The following is a 27,337-nucleotide window of genomic DNA, read 5'->3' as shown; positions in this document are numbered from 1 at the left end:
GCATACCGGGGCTGATCTAAGACAAGAGCAGCACTGAAGCCCACTCAGCCTATGCAATCAAAATTGGACTTGTGCAAAGTGAATGCAAAAGACTGCAAATCATGACTGGATGGCTGTACTGCATTGGCCAGTGATGGTCGGCACAGATAGTCAGGGACACAGGGGTGTTCAGACCTGGAGGTACAGGAAGTGCACGCGGAATGAACAGTAGAGGAGAGGTCACAGCAGACCGAAAAAGGATGCTCTGAATCTCTAGGGCATTATGTGATGGAGAAACTGTTACTTTCATAGGTCTGGATAATATCAATATGGTTCCTTTACATGAACAATGCTTGTGTAATACAAGTTCTTGTTTCATATTATCTGATGGGATGGGATTGGATGGGAGGAAGAGGAGAGGAGAGGATTTAGCCAGGTTGGAGATTAAAGTGGACACATTACTGAACCTCAGTAACCTAATACAGAATCTACAAATATACATGCATTGTGGAACAATTAAAGTCATCTCACTCTGTGGGGATGACTCCATGTGGTTATGCGTGGTAGATTCATTATACTGAATTCATTAGACAGTGGATAACCAAGCAGTTCTGTGGCCTACATTCCTGAAAAGCTGCTAGTTAAAAACCCTGTGCATCACCCTCTTTTCTATTCTGTTGATGGAATGCTGAACTGGACTTCTAGCTCTTATTTAACTGAGCTTGACTACAGTACTAAATGCACTGTAAAACCAGACATGGTGTTGCATTAAACGAGCAGGCGATGCTCATTTTTAATGTAATGTTTTTAATCTAATGGCTGAGGCTACAAGCAGTAAACATATCCAGTGTTGCCTTGCTTGCCAACCTCAGCCTGCCAGCCTCTGTTTGTCTGGGCCTGGCATGCCTGCTGCAGTGCTAGGAGTTACGATCCACTGCAGGAAAACAACCACACAGGCACTTTCAGAACATGTGAAAACACTTCTGCTGGCAATGATCATTCAGCTGTTTGGTTAGGTTAAAATTGGTATGTAGAGTTCAGTTTACTCAGAAAGGTTCACAAAGGCAAACACACTCAAAGCTGTAAGCAATGCACTGGACGAATGAGTGACAATTTAAAAAAAGATTTTAAAGTTTTTTTGTTTGTTTGTTTGTTTTTAATCATAAGTTAAGGTTATGCTTTTTAAAATCATAATGTTAAGGCTAGTTTCATATTGTCAAATTAACAGTCTCAGTTATGTAATTAGATCAACAGTGGAATGAGGTTACATGTATATAATAATTTTAGATTTTTTTTCCATAGGATTCCATAATAATATTTAGGATACTATTATTCCCTAATAATATTTTTTATTTTAAGTTTTCTTTTTTTTCCAGCTGCACAATGTAAAGCAGAGCTCTCTGCTCTCCTCATGTCTGCAGTGGAAGCTAGGCCTGCGTTCCCTCCACATTAGAGGCTGATTTTATCTGTACAGTGCTACATGTGTTCCCAGTCTGATGGATCGCCCGGAGAGAAGAACGCCCAACAGCATTCTTTCCAGGCATTCTGTAGTTTGCCAGGCCACAAGGACATACCTCAGAAGGCTGTACAATACCTCAGGGCGAGCCCTGCATCTCATCCAGCCGAGTCTACACAAGTCCCAGCACACACTTTTTAAATGTAGCCTTTTTTATTTTAAGAGACTAAAGAAAGGAGAAACTTCCTTGGTTAGGACTTATGAAAGATATTTAGTAAGGATTTATGAGAGGAGCTGATATTTGAGGTGTAATTGAAAATGGAAAAGACATGGAAAAATACTCTATATATAAAGTGAGAGCACGTTTTGTAGTTGTATACTATTTTTCACTTCAATTGCTCTATCAGCATAAATGAAATGGAATTGAGGGTGTACCACATCACTATGCTTCACTGTGCTCCATCACTATGCTCCAACTCTGAAAAAAGGCACACCTCGAAACTCCATAATAGAATACAAGCTTTACCACCCACAAGCACAGCTAGAAGGTGAATGAGACAGAAGGAAATAGACATAAATACAATACAACACACACACACATGCAGTCACACACAAACACACACATGCACAAACACACATGCAAAGATATTTTCAAAGATATACTTGGGCACATGATGACATTGGAATTCTGTAGTGGAATTCTCCACTACAGTTGTTTTCCAAAGATTGTTTTTACAGCACTGTTGACCAGGGAAGCCTGGAAGACTAGAATGTTCACACACATATGCACACACACACACACACACACACACACACACACACACACACACACACACACACACACACACACACACACACACACACACACACACACACACACTTTCAATCTTCATTTGAGCCACATAAATATGCCAAGTCTCCTGCACACCTGCCTGTGTGGAGAATGGAGAGAATGGCGACAGGCCCTGCTGAACACAGTGCCCCTCAGCACACCAGCTCCTGCAACACACCAGCTCCCAGGCTGAGGACACAAGCAGCGCCCAGAGAGACGAGAACAGGAAAGTAGGCATGCGTACAATTAACCACATATTCTCTAAAACACATACCATTAAGGTAAAGCATCTCTCTCTACTTCAGCACGCCTCTCTCTCTCTCTCTCTCTCTCTCTCTCTGTCTCTCTCTCTTTGTCTCTCCAACACAGTCATACACACAAAGTGAAAAACAGTGTCAACTGCTGTGCTATAAGTATCACCATATACAATGTTGTGCACTTGATTTTATTGTATATTTTTTCACCTATTGTCTGAATAGTAACAGCTGTTTTCCCTGTTCTCTGTTGTAAATACATTAGGTCCTGGGAGGGTTTTCGCAGTGCACACACAGAGTCAAAAACACCCACGCAGTGGAGGAAGTAACGTGAGTGCTTTACACATTCATACACCAAATAGCTTTCACATACCACATACACACTACTACATAATTTCAGAAAAATTCTAAAACACAATGTGCATAAGTTCTAAGATAGTATGTGCCATATATTTTCATCCATAACAAACACACACCCAGTGCACACACACGTACACTCACACACTTTGACTTGCTCTTTCAACAGATTAACACTTATCAAGAAAGTTCAATGTAAGTACAGTTGCGAAGGTGTGTGTGTGTGTGTGTGTGTGTTGAAGGGGTGTGGCATAACTAATATCGACTATGGGAAAGTTCTACTAAAAACACTCTCTGGGGTTGAGGCAGTGGTAATGATTTTACTGTCTCTCTACATTTGTGAAAATAAAAAAGCATATGTGGCCTTCTAAGCGTGACTGACCACAAATCTGAGAGGTATTTACAGACACAAGCTTTCATCACCTCAGCCTGTACTCCAGTCCTCTACTAGCATCATGGTACATCTGGTTCTTGGAATAGGTTATTTCTGTTGCTCTACTGTCATCTTCATGACACCAAATAATCTATTGGCTTATGGCATGGAGACATTTCACTGAGTTGGTATTTTCTTATGTGTCCACCCCTGTTTATGCCTAACTGAACAGCGCTATCAGCACTGAACAGTCCCATGAAGACAAAGACCTAAAATAACACAAGTAGTAGGACAACACAATACTGAGACACACAGCAAGGAAAGCTAGAGAGACAGCGCAGAACAAAAGGAAAGAGGCTGACTTTAAAAAATATTTTAACCATTATTTAGTAAGGAGGGCAATTTTGAGCGTTTTAAAGTGGAGCTCCAAACTGTATCAGCAGTTAAAATACTTCTTTCACTAATGGATTAAACTTCCATTCAAAGCACATTTTTCCTCAAACAAACATGTTGTTAGCCTTTAAGATTTCAGGAGAATGGACTTTCAAAGAGCTCATTTTTGTTTCACCAATCAGAAAGTTGCAAAGAGAGCACTGTTCTATATATATATTCCCTTTGGGAACAACTACAAGCAGATACTGTAAAGAAAACATCAACCTGTATCAACTATATTCTACAAATGTCTATGGACTGTGTCCAGGTGCTTAAAAGGGAATAACCAAGTAGTAACAGTAGGAGTGGAAAAGGAAACAGAGGGATGGAGAAAGCTGAGTGCAGCTGACGCTTAGGGACCAGCCAGTCTCCTCACACTCTTCACTGGCTGGTGATTTACTGCTATACATTCCTCAACTTCCAGGCACATTCACAGCTGTCCTGTGTATGTGTGTGTCTATATGCATGTGAATGAGAGCATGTGAAAGTGTGAGAGAGAGAGAGAGAGATGAACAATCGGATTCTTTGGACACAGCTTGACTACATTCATGCAGTATATGGATCACGTTGATATAGAAACACATGGTAAAAGAAATAAAATAGGTAGATGTTGTAATGTTTGACATAACTAATAAGTCAAGATGCTCTTTAATGACACAAGCCATCTGGTATTAAATCAAGAGAAGGGCTTATAAAGCATACTGACCGGTCACGTGACCTCTTCTTCACTTTTAGATGGATAAATAATATCAGATATGGCTACTCTCCTCTCTAAATAAAGATGAGATGGAGTGGCCCAAAGCAACCTGGTGGTGGTGGTGTGTGAGTGTGTGTGCATGCACACAGTACAGATCCTCCTTTCATCCCTTAGAGTCGAGCAAATCTCTTCCTGTCTCTCTATCTCTTCCTTTATCTTTCTCTTTTTTCCTTACACACACACACACACACACACACACACACAGACAGACACACACACACACACACACACAAAAACACACTCCCTCTCATGGTTGGTCCATTCAAGGTCATGGTTGTGAGGCCGCGAGTGTGAGAATGAGGGAGTAGCCGGGGATGACATCATTACTACTCTGCCGCTGTCGACTGGATCAATAGAGTTGCTACAGGCCATGAGCTCATCTTCCCAGCCAAGACCTGACAATGCCAGCATACACGTGTGCCCATGTGTGTGCCTGTGCATGTGTTTGAATATGTGCCTGCCCGTGTGCCCATGCTAGGCTGCCAGGGTAATTCCATCATACAGGGGAGTGCACAGGCACGCCCCCCACCAAAACATAAGCTAACCCAGCCTGCAGCAGCTGATCAGACAGCTCTCCCCTCCATTTGTCTTCTGCACTTCTAAGCGGTAGAGGCAGCCGAGCAGTGAGTCAGGCCGGCTTTTAATGATGAGGGATGACTTTACACAGCCATTCATGCACTGAGGGATGCTACCAGCTTCCTCAGTGACAATAAACTGTATTCATTCCTTCTGTCGCCACAGCGACACACACTTCCATCCCAAGAAGGCATCGTTTACATTGAGAGCAAGCCTTGACAGCACTCTGCCTTACACTAGTCTCTTGTCTTGCGATCTCAAAGCACGTCATTCGATTGCCAATTACCATTCAATCCCTCTCCTTTGTTCCTCCGTGATACTGAGGTTGAACAAAAGGTTGTGAAGAGGATACCTCATACTCAATTAAACACACACACACACACACTCATGCACATGTGCACATACACATGCATGTATACAAATGTACACATACTTTCTCTCTCCCTAAAGCCTAAACAGCTATCTCCAGCTCTTCTGCCTACCTGGAGCAGCTGGAGTGGATGGGAGTCAGCTTCACTCAGCCCTTTGCTGAGCTTGGTGACCTCTGTGGGTGTGTCGGGGTGATGCAGCAATAGCCATGTCCTTGCTTCATTTCTCCTGTCTCTGCTACCATATCAGCCAGGACAAAGGCAGCAGTAAGCAGATCGCACTACCTCTCTCAAATTACCACGCTGCACTGGAACAACCCCTCTTTATTTGTCTCCCATAGTGAGGGCATCATATTGTGGTTTTGAGCTCCTGTTCTAGGTCTGGCTTGACTGACACCATTGTCCACCAATCATACAAAGCCACTCATGTAGTGGGTGTACATTACTATCCTGCATTGACATAAAGTGATCTTTTTCTTACTAGGAGATTGGTGATCAGTTTACTGTCTCATGCAAAGGTGCTCTTGTGAAGATCTTGCTTTTCTTAACCATTAGAATCATCCTGGAATAAAAAAAAGTAAATAAGTAGTGGGTTCTTAAATAGTAGGTTTAGGATGGGAGGAGATAACCTTACACTGAAATGGAAGATATACACATCTAACAGACACAGAAAAGCACACAGTCTTCACACTACACACAGCCACATACAACCAGTTACAGACTGACAGACACAGACTAACACGGAGAGGTAAGTGCACAAGGACAGAAAAGGATTCCTGCAGACATCTACAGAGAGAGAGAAATTAATCTTTTTCTCCTGCATTCTGCCAGCCCCATCTCTTCCAAGCCCCAGGGAGAGCCTCCTGGAAGCAGTGTGGGACTGCCATTCCCCATGACCCCCACTGCGAGACACGCCAGAAAACAGACAGTGCTAGCTTTGTGCTAACAGGAAAAAAACAAAACAAAAAAAAAAACAACTCGCAATATGAAACATTTCCATTTGCAGTCGACACTTGCCTAGGCAGCCAAAAGATGCAAAGTTCGAACATTCTGGAGATATTAAAAAGGTGTTGTCTTGTAGTTTGCTCATCATTTAGTGCACATGGACCCTGGGCAAAGTCAAATTCCAGCAAAAGATGTTTTTCACAGGCAGATGGCGCTGTTCAGTAGCGTATGTTGGGAATCCAAACAAGATCCTCCCGATGTTCAGGGATCAGGGCGAAAATCCAGTCAGGCATTCAGGAAGTAGATAGGAGAATGAGCAGAACCTCCTAATCCATTTGGATCTGCTACAGCTCTCCTACTCTAAACTGTAGCAGTACAGGACAAGCAAATTATGTTTTATTTGTAATCAAGTGTATCACAGAGGAAACTGAATTGAAACTATAATAAACACATTATACTTCCAGAGTCAAGCAAACCTGAGTTCTGGGCTCACTGAATAGAAACTGAAGGTCCCATCACCAAAAGAGATGACTGACCTGAGATTATGTTTGCTTCTTCTATCATGTGGACAAACATCATGTATTCTGGCCCAGTGCCTCTTTAAGATTTGGTCATCATCAGAGTCTGAGCAAAGAGACAGTCACCTATGACAATTTTACACTGTTACCTCACCACTGGGACACTAAGTTGCCTGGTAACACAGTCACATAAAGATCTGGTTGCATGGTTACAGATCGTAGGGTTGTTGTGCAGTGCCCTACTGCAAGTAGATGGAAACCTAATTAAGAAACCATGCTGAAGCAAGTCACCAACTTCACTGCACAAACACACACTCTACACAAACATACTCTACACAAACACACTCTGCACAAACATACTCTACACAAATACACTATACAAGAACATAGTATACACAAGCACATACTCTTCACAAACACACACTCTGCACAAACACACACCCTGCGCACACACTCTACACAAACAAATACTCTGCACAAACACACACATACTCTGCACAAACATATTCTACACAAACACATACTCTTCACAAACACACACTATACAAGCACATACTCTGTACAAACACACACTACACAAACACATACTCTGTACAAACACACACTATACAAACACATACTCTACACAAACATACTCTACACAAATACATACTCTGCACAAACATACTCTACACAAACACACACTCTGCACAAACATATTCTACACAAACACATACTCTTCACAAACACACACTATACAAGCACATACTCTGTACAAACACACACTACACAAACACATACTCTGTACAAACACACACTATACAAACATACTCTACACAAACATACTCTACACAAATACATACTCTGCACAAACATACTCTACACAAACACACACTCTGCACAAACATATTCTACACAAACACACTATACAAGCACATACTCTACACAAACATACTCTGTACAAACACTGTACATGCATACACGGGCTTCACAAACACATAGAGATGGTTAAATGAAGAGGAAGTTTGAGAAAAGTTAACACTATGTGTAAAATGACAATATTTAACTAAATATCTCTATTACATGATGATAATGGGACCACAAAAGCACATATGAAGTCAGCATACAGACACACACACACACATACACACACACACACACACACAAGCATACACACATTCACATCCACATACGTCCATGTGAACCAACACATACAAACACTTGCATGGAAACTGACAGAAAAGTATGAAAAGCACACCTCACACACAATGTGTGACATTTTAACAAGGTGAGTTTGGGACAGTCCGGATTTGTGAGGAAAGCAGACAGTAAGGCATAAAACACTGCTTACATTAGAGTGCAAGGCTGTTTGACAAAGTCTCAATCACTGTTGGAGAGATTTCTTCGTTGGGTTAATGTAATCTCAGGCCTTATTACCCCACTTTTCTAAACTCTCACTCTCTCATTCTTGTTAGCCAACAGACAGAAGGAGTCAGGCCTGCCTGAGAAAAAACTAAGTAAATGTGATCCTTCATATACGTCACATACACTCCCTCCCCAACGATCCTGAGACATCAGTGCAGAAGCAGCTCATACCACACGTCTGCACTGCCACGCGCCCAGCCCTACCCCCACCACGTTCTGCTCCCATCTGTTCTGTTCCCATCTGCATGTCGGCCAGGTTACTGAGTGATCCATGGCGGTCCAGGTGAGGTAAGGGGCCAGGAGAGGATGAGGTGTGTATCTTTAAGAGCCACAGCTCATTGAGGCAGTCACACACTGGGTGTCTATTTATAACCTCTGTGGTTGAGGTCTCCATTACATTTGCATGGGAGCTGAGCACTCACACCCCACTCGCTCCTCATTTACATACGTTGGGTGGTTGCACAAAGAGCTTCCTGCTGTGGCTTACCATTTAATATTGTGTGTGCGCATGTGTGTCTGCATGATGGGAGGGACAAATATTAAATGTGTACATGTGTGACTGTGATGCTATCACTATACTCCATCGTCTGTTATCGCCAGAGGAGTGTGTATGTGCGTATTTGTGTGTGTGTGCAGTTGCCTACATGCAGCATGTGTGTGTGGAAGCCATTTAGCAGTACTGTGTGTACTCTAGCAAAGTGAGGCTGGCCGTATGTGTATGTGATGAGTCACTGCGTGACACAGCAGGAGGATTAATTACACTCACTAAGACAGTGTGTGTGTGTGTGTGTGTGTGTGTGTGTGTGTGTGTGTGCGTATGCGTGCGTGCATGTGTGTACGTTTTCGCGAGGCTGAGCGTGTGCCTGCATGCATTAACATTAACCTTGGTATCAGTGGCCATGTTTAAGTAAAAGAGTTCAGTTTTCTGGAGTGTGTCAGGTACACCTCCATTAAGGACATTCTCTCCACACAGCATGTTCCACCCAGGCTGCTCTGATCTTCACATTAAGCTGTCCAATGGTCCAGCCAAACTCAGGAACGCACAGTCCACCTTCAAACAAAACAGCCCTCAGCCCACATGATCTGCCCTTTCTGATCTCCCGTGGCCTGCCCTGCCCCTCACCGCCTGTGGTGCACAGGGAACTCAGAAAGCGAATGGCATAACACAGAAGCAGAAAATGTGTAAAACACCGATATCATAACTCTTACTCCATTTTCATGCTTCGCTACACAGAACTGTAGAACTATAATAGGAAACTTTAAAACACCATATCCAACATCAAATATTCCTTTAGAATCAATGTATAATGATAATTCTTCTTTTTTCTTGTATGTTGCATTGTCATGAACAAACAAATGACAAAACCTAGCTTAGCATGTGTTCTTTACTAAACTAAGTTGGACCTCAGCCACTGGCCATAATGTATTAAAGTGGGGAGGTCATTAACTAGAGCTGTCATTAATAAGGCCCAATCCTTCTACTTAGAGCTATTTGTGAACTAATCAACATGAACTAAGTTCCCAAACCTTGGGGAGTGGTGTGGGGTGGTGTTTTGTGGGAGTTGGAGTGGGGTGTTGTTGGATGGTGTGGGGGAGGAGCAGTCCAGAGTCAAAGCGACACCTGAGCCTCATGCTCCTTTTCCCCCACATTCCTGCTTGCACACTCACTCACTCACTCACACACTCATGCACTCACTCACTCAAGCGGTCACTCACTCATGCAATCACTCACTCACTCACTAACTCACACACTTGGCTGGTGGGGTAGGGGAAATGCTGCTCTACATTTCTCTGCATTCATGAAAGCAAAGATCCGGGCTGCCTACGCACTCGCAGAGCTACTCTCATTTATCCACAATTTGGAATGGTTAGTGGTTTTCCGAAAACAATGCAGGAAACATATACGCATTTCTGTGAATTTCGATTTACAGTCACTTGATATGTCTCAGATGCAACAGTTTAGTGTAGGAGTTGGACCATCCACAGGGATTACAGGGGGATTACAGCGAGTCATAATGAGTTGTCCCTGTAGGTACCATCACCCTATGTGAAACAGTTTAGGGATCTCCAGAGTTTGACAAAACTGCCCAGCACACCTAATCCACCCATGCAGGAGTGGGCTGGACTCAGGAGAGGGAAGAAATTACACATGCAATTGTTAATGGGCCAGTGCCTGTGATAATACAGCTGCATTAGGATCCATGCATTCCACAGGCACACAACATGGAGGTTGCCTGCAAGTGCACACTGTTAATTCTCAGTCAAATCTGCTCCACCTTCCTCTCAAGTCACACACACCCAAACAAACATGCACACAAACACACACATGCACACACACACACACACACACACAAACACACACACACACACACACATGAAAGCACACAGAAAACACAAATCAGGCACTCCAATACAAATCAAATACTCATGCATATCACAAGTACACATGCACAGACACACACATCCGTCGCTAACCTTGGTGTGGTGCTGGGTGTTCAGTGTTGCAGAAAGTCCAAGGTAGCAGTAAAACTGCCAGACTCCCACGCTCTTTAATCCCAACCTGCACACTGCAGGGGGACAGGGAGCACAGGCATGGGGAGGCAGAGGTGTGTGTGTATGTTTGTGTGTGTGTGTGTGTGTGTGTGTGTGAGAGATGGAGGGTGGGGGGGTGGGGGCAGACAGAGTGTACCTTGCCATATTGGTATATATCTTTTACAGAATATACAATTTGCTGCACATATACCTATGTCTCTGTTCCTCTTTCCCCTTCTTCCTCTTGTATCTCTCTCGAGGGACACACACACACACACACAGAGAGAGAGAGAGAGAGAGAGAGAGAGAGAGAGAGAGAGAGAGAGATTAGAGAGAGAGAGAAAGGAACAGATAGAAAGTTGGTTGGGTTGTGTGTGTGCACGTGTGCATGTGGGTGTACAGCAGGGCTAAGGACAGGCTCTAGTATTACCCCAAGAGTGAGCAACAGTAAAGAAATGCCCACTGTCTGAGTATCCCTTCAGATCTTCATATACCAATGTATATGAATGACAATGTATGACAGATAAGTCCCTCTTGCCCTCTCACATGGAACCTGAGCCTCAGCAGAGCCAGACTAAAGGAAGCGTATTAGCCACTCAGGGAGGGGCTATATAGCACTGCTTTCTACATAGTTTGTGGACACAAAATTTCTGTTTGTGCACCAGTCATGTGATACTGAATTACTGAATACAGGCTAATTGACCAGGAGCTTCACATTGCCTCACAGCAAGCAAAACTATACCAAGCTATCCTGAATGACTGACTGACAAACCATCTGATAGACTGATCGACAGACAAACTGACAAACAAGCCGTCAAACCGGCCAACAGACTGATAGACCAACTGACAGACCATCCGACATACCGGCCAACAGGCTTGTTGAGCAGGGCAGGAGAGAGTGGTCAGAAGCCTGACTCTTGTTCTCTTTCCCTGGCCCCCTCTTCAGTGGACTGTGGTGGTGCGTCCATCCAGACAGGCACTCCAGCTGTGACTTACAGGCTCTTGCCTCCACCATCCACTCCCACCTCCACTATCTGCAGTTGCCATCGCTGTCAAGTAGACTTCCCAGAACCTTCCACAGCAGTCCCTCTCAAGTATTCGACACTCCACATCAAAGAATAATGAACAACCTCTGCACTAGAGACTCCAATCTATACACACAGCCTGGAAACCTTGGCAACACACAGTCTACCTTCCGATGATGTCATTGTCATGACCACGTCCACTAAATTATATAGCATTTATGCACAGATAAATGACTGTGCAGGGGTGGCATGTTCTCACTGAAGCCATTAATGACAATAATCAAATCCATAAATGATGAGGAATGATTATGCATGCGCATATGTGTATTAAGCTAACACACAAAATAAGAAAGCCATTAAAATCTAAATACAACAAGAAAAGTTAAAAACATTCCTCTTTCATCCAGCACTTCATACTAAAAGAATGAAAGAATGTTACCTTGCAACGAACATTAAAAAAAAACAAAACATGTAGATACCATATAAATATGACCACACATGTAAGGAGTAGGCCAGCTGCCTTTACCCACAGTCCCTCGGGCACAGCTGTACACTCTGCATCTACCCATCTCAGCTCCCCCCCACCTCAGCTAGGAATTCAGTACAAAGGTCTATTTACTTGTGTCTGTGACTTGACTGAAACAGTTTCTTTTAAATCTTCCATCAGAGAAGGTTCCACCTCATTCCTACGAGGAGTGAAAGAGGGCGGGCCTACCGTGTTTTTGCAGAGAGAGAGAGAGAGAGAGTTGTGGTGGGGGAGGCCCATTATGTGTACACACACTGACAGGTAGCGGCTCTTTGTAATGCCTAGTCAGAGGCTCAGTGAGTGTGACATGGCTGCATGCTGCCAAGAGAGTACAGTGTTCTCACACCGGGAGGGGGGAGACAGAGAGAGATGCACAGAACGAATGGGAGAGACCATGAGGGAAAGCAAAACAGAGGGCTTGGGGACATACCGGTAGGCGATTTCTCTGCATTACACAATTCACATTGTATAACCATGTGGGCATCACCCACCATCTGCAGAGCAGCACCTATGCACTCCACATCTCACTCTGATATGTATGCAGATGTATCTAAAACACCAGCACCATTTGTCCAAAAGAGGATCCACTGTTGCCTCAGGGGATTAGAGTCACTGGAGCAGACACAGCGTGGGGGATTTGGGCAGCAAGGGGCATAAACCTGAATGGCAGGATGGCCAAGGTGCTCATTCACTGCAGTGACATCAACTCCTCCCACAGCCCATGAGATAAGTGGCCACCACTGCAAGGTGAACTGATCAGTGTTGCAGTGCTTCTGCCCAATATGACACTTAGTTGGTATGTGACACTGTCCAAACATGAGGCTTCGTGGGCTGACCTTGGATTACGTCAATCCTGTTCGTTAAATAAATAAATTTGGCTTCAGACTTCTGTTATTACCAGCCTTTAAAATCACAAAAATAAACTCCAAAAACATGCTATACAACACACGCCTTCAACGTACGATACTACAAACAAACACGCCAAAACGGTGGCAGGTTCACCGAATCTTGCTGATCGACAGGCACACCCAGCACCCGCTGTGCCCTTCTATTCCTCTGGCATGCTCAGTTCACCCTCAAAGCTTCTGGCTCACAAGGAACTTCATCCATGTGATCAACGGTGAAAACCTCCATCTAAGCTGTGAACTCACATCATATTTTTAGACATAAAGTAGCAACTCTACAAGAGCTCAGATCTCACCCACAGTCTGGAGGAGAGATTCCCAACCGCACACACATGCATAGTTCACCGTGCTTTCTATCTGGGCTTGCAGGAGACAGATCAGGGTGTCTGCTGATTACTAAATACTCAGCACCCACCATAACTGAAGAGCCTTTGTTGTATGCTGCTATGCACTGCAAAAAACCAATACAAAACATCTCAAACATGCAGTCCAGAAAAGGCTGGTAACTTACTCTACCTGTGCAATGCCAGGACTGCAGGTACTTGATGTGAGCACTCAATGACTGCTCACATCAAAAAACATTGGAAAAAAAAAAATCACTTTCTGAAACTAGTCTAAAAGAATTGTATTCTACAAAATCGAGAAATTATCATACCATTTGGGGAAATAAAATCACACACGCACACACACACATTTCTTTTTATACCTTGTCAGAATGTGAGGTAACATCACGTATGTATTGTGCAGAGATGTAATATAGATATAATTAGACGTAAGTTCTCTCTGCCTGGGCCCTCTCCGCCTGTGGGCTTTCTAACCTCTGAGCTTGCAGCATGTGTACCACTGTGACTCTATTAGCTTCTAATGCATTTAAACATGCTGTGCCACCAGCCACAGAAATCAGATCTTTAGTGCATATCATCTGTATACCATATCTGTTTTTAGAAAACACAGCTTTGAAAAAAATGGATGCTGCTTATAAGTGTCATACTAGCACCTCTTTGGTACTACATGACAGTGTTGTTGACTGTTGTAAATATTGGAAAACAATCATGTATCATGCTCTCAGCTTGTAATCTTCTTGAGGGTGCCATCTAACCAATGACTAGTATTAGTGTCCTTATGAAAACAAGATGGTGTTGTGCTGCGACTTTGATGGAGGCTTTCCTTGCTCTCTTTCTATGCCATACACAGACAGCAGAGGGAGCTCTTCAGAGTGTCTCCATAAAGGGTTGTAACAGCTGAATAAACAGCAGCTTCTTACAATTAGTTAAAAAAAAAAAATTAATGAGAGAAAATTCAAGTGTATAAGGCACTGACAGATTAATATAAGAGGAGAAATGGAGAGGAAGAGAAGGGAAGGGAGTGTGGGGGGGGGGGTATTAAGAGTCAGTTGCTGGCTTGATTACTCAGTACTCTGTTGCCATCCTTTCATCCATCTTATTCATGTTATTAGGAAAGAACTCACCATGCCCTGCCTGACTCCTCTCCCCATGATGGCTGCCATTTCTAGGGCTGCTGCTCCAAGCCTTCCCTTACCACACTGCCATGGAGACAAAGAGAGCATACAATAACCACAGCACTCCCACACCTCTTTTTGCATATGTGGTAACGTCTGCCCCTAAAATAGATGAAGTCTCGATCTGAGAAGCGTTCAGTGATGTCTTTTCATCAGCCACACCTCAAACATGAGCACGGGCACACTGGGACATGGCAAGGCTAACCAAGCTGCTGCCTGCTCTCTCCCCACAGCAGGGTTTCAACTGGGTGGGGTGCTTTCACTCTGGGGGTGGGGATTCTGATATGTAAAAGACAACACAGGCTGCAGCCCCTTCATTTTTCACTTTCCTTATCAGTGACAGCACCATTCCTGGTGCGCTCATGCCAAGGGTGTCGTGCCTGAATGTGCTAGAACACCACCTGGCGAGTGGGCCGACAGGCAACCACACTAGGGCTCCATCTCCTTTGGGTCAGACATGCCTGACATCGTGTTCTTCTGCTCCACCCTGGTAGGTCATGAGGTGTGTGCTTCAGATGGCTCCAGATAGCAGTGAGGTAGAGCTGAGACAGGGCGAGTTTGGGAGGAGGAGACACAGTGAATGGCTGATGGGGCTCTGTGAAGGCAGGGTGGTGGTTCTGGTGGTGGTGCTGGTATGATGGCTGTGTGTGGCAGGGAATAATCCGCAAAAGAACCATGGAGGGAAAGATTGTGTTTTAGAGAGGGAAAGAGATTAGTGCACAGTACACCACACAGGCAGGTGTGTTCTAGGAAAAAAAAACCTCAAAAACATATTTTGCACAATTAAATTATTTTCAAAGGGTTTGACTGTATTTTTGTGAAATATGTGCTGGTGAAGTAAGATATAAAGACAAAATCCTTCCATAGTGTACAGGATGAGGCATATCCTCAGTGCAGTAATTTAAATCTTATCGTAAGACCTGAAAAGGGGAAGAATACATGTAATCTAACTCAGCTGAAACTATTTTACTGCTTCACATTGATTTGAATGTTGTGGCTAGTGAGGCATCATTGCTTTCACCACAGATGAGAGAATTGCACAGGAGCAGAGGGAACTGACTGTAGAAATGCCATAACACAGGCTATCAAGCTAATTGGTAAATAATTATTATTTATGGAATAATGCCCATTAATAATTCACATAACCCATGAATTAAAAACATTTAACAGGATGTTGAACAGTCTTTATGCTTGCAGCTGTAAAAGATCATTTAGAACTCAGAACTGGATGAAGTTCTACAACAGTGAAAAAGGCAAAAAATACAGTGTTGTTTTGAGGAAACAACACTGCACTATTCCTTTAGCAAAGCCTCTGCCTTAGTGGCTTATGGACACATTGAGAACACAGGAAAAGAATCCTGGAGGGCTGCCATTATTCACGGTATGACAACCAATACATCACAAAGCCACATAAACAGCCTTGGATATGGAGCACACACACAAGTGCTTCTGGATTTTAAGTACATATATACAGTTGTGGCCAAATGTTTTGAGACTGACAAATTTTGGTTTTTACAAAGTTTACTTGCTCAGTTTTTTTGTCAGATGCTTTTTCCAGCATGACGGAGCACTATGTCACAAGGCAAAAGTGATAACCAAGTGGCTCAGTGAACAAAACATTGAAATTTTGGGTCCATGGCCAGGAAACTCCCCAGATCTAAATCCCATTGAGAACCTGTGGGCAATCCTTGAAAATTGGGTGGACAAACAAAAACACAGAAACTGTGATCAACTCCAAGCACTGATTAGGCAAGAATGGGTTGCCATCAGTCAAGATTTTGACCAGAAGTCTTAAAAAAGAAGGGTCAACACAGTAAATATTAAGTCTTTTCTTAAACTGGATGTATTTGTCAATGCAAAGTTAAAAAACTTATGAAACGCTTATAATTGTACTTCACTACACCATATGAACATCTGACAAGAAAAACAAAACAAAAACTGAGGCAGTAAATTTTGTGAAAACCAAAATTTATGTCAGTTTCAAAACTTTTGGCCACAACTGTACACACACAAACACAGAATCAAACGCAGATGCCAAACACCATTAAACCTCTTTGGATAGTGTGTATACATACACATGAACAGAACATAGATGAACAGAACACACACCCACTTCTTGTGCTGACCACATGTCCTGACATTAGCATCATGCAAGGTAAATGAGTTAAAGTGTCCTGTAATCATTAGAGCAAGAATACCAGACCCTCAGTTCATTATGCTGATGCACTCAGGATGTCTCTCTAACCGGCTACAAAGCACCACTCTGCCTCCGCGATTAGCTGCCCACTAATCTCCCCCTGTCTCTGTACCCAACCCTGCCTGAGCAGTCCGGGCTGGGTGCAGACCCACGGCATGGCCAGACAGCTGCAAAGACACTTCAGTAACTCAAATTCAGCATTTGCTTACACCAGAATGGAATGTCCCTTGCACCAGCCTGGTATGTCTCCACTGACACCATCCTGCGCTGTGGCTCTCTGTTGCACAGTAAAAAGGAGGGGGCTTGCATAACAGCAGTGGAAGGCTGGCACAGTCTGCTGTACGAGTTAAAGAGGTGTGTGGGTTGACTGAGAGCCATGGTGCTGGGTCAGTAGTGCTTTCTGTGTCTGTGCTGCTGCCACTCCAGCATGGGAAGGCATGGAGAACATGCACACTGAGTCACCCTCTGTGATGTCACTTCATTCCTTTGATCACACTCTGGTTTTGTGTGTAGTACTCTCGAACGCATGCGCACATGCACGCACACACAAACACAAACACGCCCAGCTCTCTCTGCCAACGTGCTCTAAAAATACCCTGCTCCCAAGCTCTCCTATGTGTATGTGTGTGTGTGCGTGCGTACGTGCATGTGAGAAAGAATGTGTGACAATGAATCATTCCATCTTAGAGAGATACTCTGCTGATCTCTGAATTCTTTCTGGTGTCTCCTACAGGCTTACATGTTGGTGTATGATAGAAAGAGTGAGAGATACAGAAAAAAGAGAAGACAAAAGAGAGTAAAAGAAGATGGAAAATGAGAGAAAAGGCAGAGATGAAGAAGGACAGGGAAAGAGAGGAAGAGATAGAGAGACTACTGACTGTGTATGTGTTGGTACATGTGTTGTTCAAACACGATTACAAGTGTGCAAAGTTCATAGTGTCTTCGGCCTGTCTTCAGGGTGTGACAGAACTGCACACGCTGCTTGAGTCCACATTCCAAGAACTACGTGTCTCTGACAGTCAATCATGTCAAGTTTCCCTTTACATAAGATAGACAGAGAGCCAGTGAGCACAGGAGAAGAACAGAGAAAAACACACACTATGTGCTACAGGGAGAGAAGGAATGAGAGAAAGTGATGGAGAGAGAGAGAGGGAGAAACTATGGTTTCCTCCCCTCCACTGAAGGCATCAAAGCCAGCAGTATCTGTCACTCTGGGAGCTACATCAGTCAGGGAGGCCGCAAGTATCTGGCAGTAGGTGTTGGAGACTGTGCAGAGGGAGAAAGCCATGCACCCCCATGCTGCTCACCCACGGCCAACAACACGACCCTCTGGAAAGGCTTTGGGGCCGGGCCTCCCGCTTCTGCCTCTACTCCTGACAGTCAGAGAGCCCAGCCCAATGAACAGCACTGACTAAACATGTTCTGAAGATTACCTCAACAGAGTCCAGGGGCCAACCTGGTGTGTCCCACTGCAAATATCAAATACCACTTTCATAAATAATAGGGGCCATTTGAGACATGTTAAAGGCATGTGTAACATTCCATAGCGTATAAAGGTGGAACATGCTATAGTGGATAAGCGTGGAGCATGTACCAAACATGCTCCAATTATATCCATTATGGAATGTTACTGGATGACATGTTGCAAGATTTCCTATTTAACCTGGTTGTTTGCTTCTAAGAAGTAGAGGACGTTATACATGCAGGCAAGCAGTGTGTAGGCAGAGAGAATTCTACACTAGCACTTTCTAGTCAGAAGCCTGGGCCAACACAATGGGCCACTGGCTCCTCCTATGTAGAAAACTGTACTTAGTTAAGAAACACAGGAGCAAGGAAGGACCCTTGAAAATTAAAATGGGTTTATAAATCAGCACCACACTACTGCCACAATTATTACTTTTTTCATCAGCCTGTCATCACTCCTGCTGTTTCCAATAGCTGTTTGGGCATGCTCCACCTTTTAACAAGAAATGAAAAATCAGAGCAGCATGGAATGAATGGAAAGGGGACGACATGTAAATTAATGTAAATTCATTGCCGTGCAGAGACAGGTGACGATAAGATAGCCAAGAGCAAGCGAAAGCCATTGGAGATAACATAGCCAATTACCACAGGAGGAACTACTAGGACCTGAGCTCCTGCCTCTAAGATCAGGATTCCTCCTGATCACGAGACCTGTAGCCTCATACAACAATGACTGTGAGAACAGACCATTACAAATGCAAATGTAGAGGCTGAGAACAACTATTTTGATCCCATTTGCCCACACAGATAGCATGACCAGCTTGTCTGGCTTATGGCTAGCCTTTCCTCCAGGCTCTATCCAAAGACTACATGGCCAAAACTACTCTAATTTATGCACAAGGCATCCACTTGTTGATCATCATTAGCCACTATACAACACTTTCATATGGACTAGGCTAATTACCCAGCATCTCCTCAGCCCCAGATCTGAGTGACTACAAAACAGTAAGAATATGCAGCTGGCTTGTATTCATTTCTCCTGAAAAGAAAAAAAGATTCATAAGCTAAATTTCCTGAAGGCATATTGTGGAGTTTTTTTTCTCCCCACAGCACTGCAGCTGCAGAGGAGTGTTTAGCTCCTCCTGAGCCCATGAGCAGACAGAGATATTAAAGATCATCACTCAGCGCTGGATGTCATGTCGCTAATGGAAACACAGCCTTAATGTGCGAGAACTCTGACTCTGACCTACCCTGCATTTCCATAGACATGAACATGGACTGCTAGCCTACTTGGGTGCTTCAGGAATGGTGTTCATTTGAGCAACACAATGGGTCTGTTTCTAATTGGAAACTAGCCAATCGATGGAGATCTCCTCAAATCTACAGACATCCACACAGCTATACTCTATATATACTTTGACCTGATATCTACCTTTTATAAAACAACAGAATAAAATCAATAGGACAAATATTTTCCTTTTTTAAACAGTGGATATCTTTTTCTTGGTGGCTTGTAGTTAAGACGGCTCCCCATCTTAACTGAAATGCCATAGATGATTTTCATAGGTGACATTTGTAAAGACAAAGAAAAAGAACCCTGATGTACTTTTGGCAGGATGGAGGGATGTGTGTTCTCAGATTATAGTGAGTATCCAAGAGAAGCACCTTTCTTTCCCATGCCACCTAATGGATACAGAGCCACTCACTCCCATAATGAAGACATGAACAGCCCCTTTGTGAACTGAGAACCTTACTGCTCAGCACTCCACAAGGCTTTGGTAATTACAGATTATATGAATAAATTCATAAGCCCTGGCACAGGTAATTAACTCATTGTTTAGCAATTAGATGCAAAGAAAGAGAGAGAGAGAGAGAGAGAATGAATGTGTGAGGATGAGTGGGAGAAAAAACATAAGCATACCCAGGACAAGGGTGGAAAACAGAGTGAGCATCCAGAGAAAGCATTTTGTCCAGGGGGAAGCCAAACATCAGGGTTGCGAGACTGTGTGTTTGTGTTTGCTTAGGGGTGGATTGCTCTGGGTACTCTGAGGCACTGACAGCTGTGGCAAACTGGAGCACAGTGGCTGAGGAGAGGGGCTCCACGCTCAGGCCCTCAGGTCTAGCAGTCAGTCACAGTTTCCACACTCAAACTGACATACTATACACATAACATCAGAGGGTTTGCTCAAGTTCGGATTGGGGAAGGGAGGAGACAGAAAGAAAACAAGCAAGCATAGCAAGAGTTTCTGTGACAGCGTGTGCAGTCAGAACTGAGCAGAGCATTCCAGTGAATGAGTGGCTTTCTTGGCAGTGATCACTACTGGAGACAAATGAAAGAGGCGCTGGAGATAAGACACAGAGAATGGAAGAAAGAAGGGAGGTGGTTGAGCTGCTATCCATTCAGATGGAATGAAAAGAGAGAGCAAGCTCACCAGGGAGGGAGGGAGAGTAAGAGACAGACAGACAGACAGACAGTCAGAGAGGAGGAGAGAGAGAGTGGGAGCCAAAGAGAAAAAGTATGATCTATCAGAAGTCAGGAATATCAGCATGAAAGATTTATCTACGCCCTGCTGGCTACAACTACAGCTGGATCCACAACCACCATGGATCACCCCCACCCCCACCCCACCTCACCCCACCCCACCCCACCCTACCCCAAGATGCTGCTCTACACAGACTCTGTAGGGCACACACGCAGTTATCAGATTCATGTGTTGTCTACATTTAACATGTCCACTGACGCAGGCCTATTCTTCCCCCAGATGCAGGGTGCCACTCGGGATAGAGGGAGGTATAGGTGGGCCCCCACCACCCCACCGCACCACCACCCCTTCTTTTCTGCTTAGTTCCACTAAATATTAAGGTACACTATAGAAGAGAGCATATAGCAGGAAGATGATTTCAGCAACAGCACTGGCTTTGCTCACACATCCACAGAGAAAAGCTAATGAGTCACTCAGCCACTGTTGACCAGTAAACACAGAATGATGAACGAAGGAAAAAGGTGAAGAGAAAGAAGTGAAATCTGGGGGGCGGAACGAGCTCAGAGACATGTGAAGGTGAAACAGCAAGAGAGCAGATGCAGACAAGCACCAAGAAAGAAGAAGAAGGTCGAGAAAGTGCAAACCAAAGCACACGGGAACTTTCTGAAAGTGATCAAGCAAAGTAGAGGTAACAAGCACAAAGAGAATAGGTGGACCAAAGGCAGGCAAGAAGGTAGCTTAAGATCTCAGTGAGACCATGTTAGAGAGACGGCATGTGGTAGGGAGGAGGAGGAGGAGAAGGAGGAGAAATAGCCATGCTGATCATTTCCACAGACCTGTGACCAGAGGTTGAGCTCTTGCCACCTGGCTTGACACAGTCACCAGAGACCCCAGCACTGCCCAGGCAGCAGGCCAGCTCTACCCATCACCACACCACTTAGACTGGACCCCACAGGTAAGATTATCAAGGCGTTCTTTCAGTGGACAGTGACAAACTCTGAATGCTGAGTCCGGAGTTGCTGTGTCTAACCCATGCCCTGGCCTGGGCTACAGAGATGCACATGCCAGGAAGAAGATGCAGGCTGGTTTCTGCACTGGTTCAGCTTGTTGGGGCTTGTGTGAATACATGTGTCATTTGTGGTCTGAATGACAGAGAAGGGTTAAGGTGTGATTGTACAGGGCAATCTAGGATTGTTGTGAGACAGTTCAGTGCGTTAAATGCTGTGTGTTTAGTATGTTAAATGCTGAGTTGAGCACTAAACACCAATACTCAATAATCTATGTTATCTTCTAGAAGAGATGTCCTAGTATGCACAAGAGTATGGTGAGTTTTATAAGCAGTAGAGTTGTAACATATCTTTCCCATACAATTGACATTTAGGTCCTCTAACAAAAAAGGTAACGTCCTCATACCCCCTCCGCAATCCTGCAAACATTTCAGGTTTTTGATTTGTCCCAGGTCCTCATACCAGTGACAATCATGGGCTGCAGGGCACTTGATCATCAAGACAGGATGTGCTGGGAGCTGTAGCAGAACAAAAACCTGGAATGGAATGGGAAACCAGAGATTGAATACTTCTACTTTAAGTCCACTCCAATTCCAGACCCCCTTCCCCCCACACCCTCTCCATTCTGAAGGTGTGCACTGAGAGGGAATGCTTCTTTTCCAGAGTCTCAATCAGGGCTGAGAGAGACTCTGAAGGTCCCAAGGGAGGGGGCATTCACAAAACAAACACTGGCCCCTATTTATAGGTGGCTGTCGGCATGGTTACCACTCTTTGTTTGTTTGAGTCAGAAACTATTTCTGCTCTTTGCAGAAACACAAGTGGGTTCACTTCTTTCCAAACCAATGTTTCCTTCAAAGGCAAGAGTCTGATTTAGGTTGCTTGCTATTCATATGAATATTCGTATATTCATATTGGGGTAGTGTAGCTCAGTGGTTAAGGTATTTGACTTGTAATCGGAAGGTTGACAGTTCAAGCCCCACCACTGCCGAGCTGCCACTGTTGGGCCCCTGAGCAAGGCCCTTAACTCTCAACTGTCATAATTGTAACTCTCTTTGGATAAGAGTCTCAGCTAAATGCCATGTAAATGTTCCAGACTTGATCTCAGCACTAAAACCTCTGTTGTTACAGGTTTGCTTACCAGTTGCTGAATTTATGTAAAAGGCTTTCTGAGTGAACCACAGTTATGTTCCAAAGCCATAGCCCATGAAGCGGAAAGCAGGGAATGCAGGAGCTGCATTTGTCAAGGGAGATGTTGGAACAGAGATGTCCTGGGAGACGAAAAAGAGTAAACTGCTAATTGTTTGAAATGAGTTGTGCGAGATGACAAAAGGCACAGTAAGCTATGCATTACTTTGGCTGTTCAAGTCTAGAGCTGCTGCCTCGGTTACCTGGCTTCTCTCGTAGTGATTAAGGTAACATCTTGGACAGAGGCAGGGAAAGGATAGCTCAATCAGGCAAACCTAGCGCTTGGGGGGAAAGAATATGAGCTTTTCCATGGAAACGGATAAGGTGGATATGGTGTCCTACCAACACAGGTATACCAGCACCTACTTTAATAAAGCTTATGTAGATCTCCCCTCAAACTCAGAGATACAGAATTTTTGCTTCTTTTTTTCTTTCTTTGAGGGAGATCTCAGAATCCGATTCAAAAGAAAAATCAGAATTATATGGATTCTTCATCAATACTCCCACTTTGAATAATCTGCAATGTGTGTGTGTTTGTGTGGGCGTGCATGCATGTGTGTATGTATGTGTGTGTGTGTATGTGTGTGTGTATGTGTGTGTGTGTGTGTGTGTGTGTGTGTGTGTGTGAACATGCACGCTGGCTTTTTTCCCCTCTGCCCCTTGACACAGTTCTGAGAAATTAATCGAAGAGCAAGATAACCTTAATTCCACTAAGCTAGTAACAAAGTTTACTTCTGCAACACTGTGGAGGGAGGGACAAGAGCAACTGCAATAGATAAGACAGACAGACAGACAGACATGCACACACATATACACACACACACACACACACACACACACACACACACACATACATACGCACACACACATACACATACACACACATACGCACACACACACGCACACACACATACACATACACACACATACACATACACATACACACATACACATACACACACACACACACACACACACACACACACACACACACACACATACACACACACACATACATACACACATGCATGCACGCCCACACAAACACACACACATACACGCATGCAAAGGCCCTCTTTTTTCTGACACCACAACTGTAGGTAGCAGTTTCATTTCACACTGAGAGTTCCATAAAAACCTGACTAGATGAACAAGCAGAGTAGACATATAGTATGCCACTCCCACTTCCCATACAATCACACCTCTGTAATAGTAAACTGCAGTCAATAAAACTCCTCCCACTTCACAATTTGAGTGCGTGAGTGAGTATGGAAAAGCTATTATTCTAAAAGGCATACACAGAAAAAAAAACATGCCAGAGGATACTGTGAAGTTTTGAAAATACTCAGTAAAACCACAAATGTCTGTGCAGAGGAAGCCGGAATGCTTCATACAGCTGAAGATCATGAGGGAATTTCACTAAAAACTTAGTATAACAGATGGGTTTAAAGTGTTTTTAAAAACTTCACAAAAACTTTCCAGTGAATGCTTAGATGAGACCATCAGTTAACTGACATTCAACTCTCTTTCTGTTCCTATGCCATCAGACTGTCTGTTGCTAGAACAGAGCGAGTCAACCAATGACAGGTCACATAAGACAGTAGCCAAGGCAACTCTGCAGAAAGACACTGTAGGTCTGTACTGTCTGTACTGTAGACACTGTAGACACTGTAGAACCTTTGGCTCCTGTTCCATTCTCTTTCTTATGTCTCCAAGTTTGTGACAGCTTTTGGGTTAGACTTATATCATTCTGGGCACATACACCATGACACCACTGCTGTGCTTTCAGAAAATAGCAACATGAGTCCCATTCACTTATTTTGCCATTAAGAACTTCATGTGTCATGGCTTGGCAGTTGTGGAGGGTCATCCTCTCTCTTTAGGTTACATACTTTAAACTAGTAATTTATCTATTTATATAGTTCCTTTATGGTGTCAGCCCATTATACCTCAGTGAACTGATTAACACTAACATGTTAGTCATACCTACTAACTAACTAAAGCTAGTCATAGCTGCTGGCTACCTGTAACCAACTAATGTATGCACAGCTACAGAGTCACCTGGATATTGTACTAAAACCCAGTGAGAGCCATGAATAAGAAGTCTACGAACAATAGTAGCTCTCCACTCTTATCTAGTGTATCAAAGTATCATTCTGAAAAAAGAAAGAGGGCAAGACAGGAGCTTCAGTCCTCTGTAAACACAGTTGCACGCCCTTCTACAGCTGATGTGTGTGTTTGTATGTGTGTGCGTGTCTGGCTCCTAAGGGTTTTCCCTCCGTGAGGAAAGATTCACAGCACAGTCAAGTTCATCTCCTGTGCACATAAGCAGCTGTGTTTATATTACTGAAAGATGGGCCAAGAGTGCTTTGCCCTCAACCTTTTCTCTCTCACGCCCATTAACAGGCTCTCATTCTCACACATTTAGTCTTTTCTGCTCCCTCTGTCCTGTCTATCACTCTTTTCTATTGTTCCTTCTTCTCCCTCACTCTAAACCTTCTCTCCCTGTCACTTCAATTCAATTCAATTCAATTCAATTCAATTCAAGTTAGTTTTATTAGCATGACTGTATCAGGTACAATTTTGCCAAAGAGCCTGGTCTCTCCCTCTCTCTGCGTTTTCCACTCTCCCTCTCTCTGCGTTTTCCACTCTCCCTCTCTCTGCGTTTTCCACTCTCCCTCTCTCTGTATCATACTCTCTCTCAATTTCTCCCTCCCTGTTCCTCCCTTTCCCTCCATCTCTGTCTCTGGTGATCTGTCTGAGAAGCACAGTATAAGATAGCTCTTTGATTACGATCAACTCCGACCTATATCTGTTGGCCAAAACTGTAAAACTAAAAAAACAATGAAAAAACTGCCAATACTGTAGTATGATGTTACCAAAATCTAAATGAAGACAGAAAGAGTGAGAGATAGATAAAATGAGAGGATTCCATACCGAGACAAGAACTGCCCAGATCTTTCTGGAATTGCATATGTCCCTCTCAGCAAAATAATCTCTTTTTTGAGCAGGCCTCAAAATGTCATCTTATTTTGACGCAGACGCAACCCTCAGTGTGAAACCCCACTAGCAGCTGATATTGCAAATACAGGAGCACACAGCTGGCTTTTTCAACACAGATGCTGGGTGTTTGTGGAAGGGAGAAGGTCCAGTTTCTCCAGTGGCAGTATGAGAATCCTGCACAAAAAGAACACACATCCAGTTTTCCAGTTACAGCAGTTACTGATCAAGCAAGGCAAAGTCCAGGAGCTTCGACCAGCCTCACTCACACACTAGGCTTTAACCACATTAAACAGCATACGCCCTATCAACCAGGTGAAAGTTCTGCCCCTTGACCAGATGGCTGACCTCTGACCTGTGGGACCTGCAGACACACCTGACAAGACCATATGCTCTACTGCAAAACTTCACTCCACTCCGCGCACACACACACACACACACACACACACACACACACACACACACAAAGTCATATCCACAATGTTAACTGACAACATAACAAAGCAGAGAACAGAGAACTACTGACAGCCCAGATGAGTGTGTGTCATTTGCTATGCTGCTCTCACCCACTGAACCAAACGTTGGGGCCAGGAAAGGGGGGCAGATTGCTGCTCACTGCCAGAGCAAAAGCACTTGGGGGTAAGATGGGGTAAAAGAGGGCGGACACCTCAGAAGTCATGGAGTCTGGGCCAATCGGGACTAATTACAAAAGCACCTTAACAGAGCGAGAGGGACACAGGGGGAGAGATGGAGAATGCCAGCAGAGCAGTATTAGCACGATTAGTCAGACAGTCTCCACCAGCATCACTTGACGGGGTTACCCAGCACTCCACACTGAGCAGAGATCTCTAACACAAGGCTCTGATACAGTAGCCCATCCCGATGACCAGCACAGAGGTCTGCTGGGATCTCTCTCTCTCTCTCTTACACACACACACACACACACACACACACACACACACACACACACACACACACACACACACATACACACACACACACACACACACACACACACAGCAACAACAAGGGCTGTCCTTGCTCAGGAAACAGGGTTTCCATTCATGCAATTCAACTGGAGGGAGGAGTCACCAGAGGAGACAGTGTCTTACTCTGTGAGCTTGTTCCTATGTCTTTCTCTCCACTGCTATAATACAGCTCACACTAAAGACAGTGAGTAGATTTTGTGATAGTCATCCAGACCTCAGTCTTTGCCCACCCCACCAGCAGAAAAAGCAACTCC

General features: G+C 44.1%; 1 protein-coding gene across 6 annotated transcripts in view; it reads right to left on the bottom strand.

The window, feature by feature from the left end:
* The window catches only part of atxn1a (ataxin 1a), a 64,276-nt gene that overhangs the window by 27,296 nt on the left and 9,643 nt on the right, over positions 1-27,337 (bottom strand). The window contains exons 2-3 of one of the 6 annotated variants that reach the window (XM_035528794.1): positions 22,372-22,445; positions 14,708-14,782 (exon numbers count right to left, since the gene is read on the bottom strand). The exons of 3 other annotated variants lie outside the window; for them this stretch is intronic. The gene's annotated coding sequence lies outside the window, so the exon portion shown is untranslated. 2 more of the 6 variants (XM_035528795.1, XM_027006310.2) reach the window with 2 other exon arrangements.

This window comes from Electrophorus electricus, chromosome 8 (assembly GCF_013358815.1).
Source record: "Electrophorus electricus isolate fEleEle1 chromosome 8, fEleEle1.pri, whole genome shotgun sequence".
Classification (NCBI taxonomy): Eukaryota; Metazoa; Chordata; class Actinopteri; order Gymnotiformes; family Gymnotidae; genus Electrophorus; species Electrophorus electricus.
Note: the sequence above shows the minus strand (reverse complement) of the source record. Positions and strands in the feature narration are given on the sequence as shown.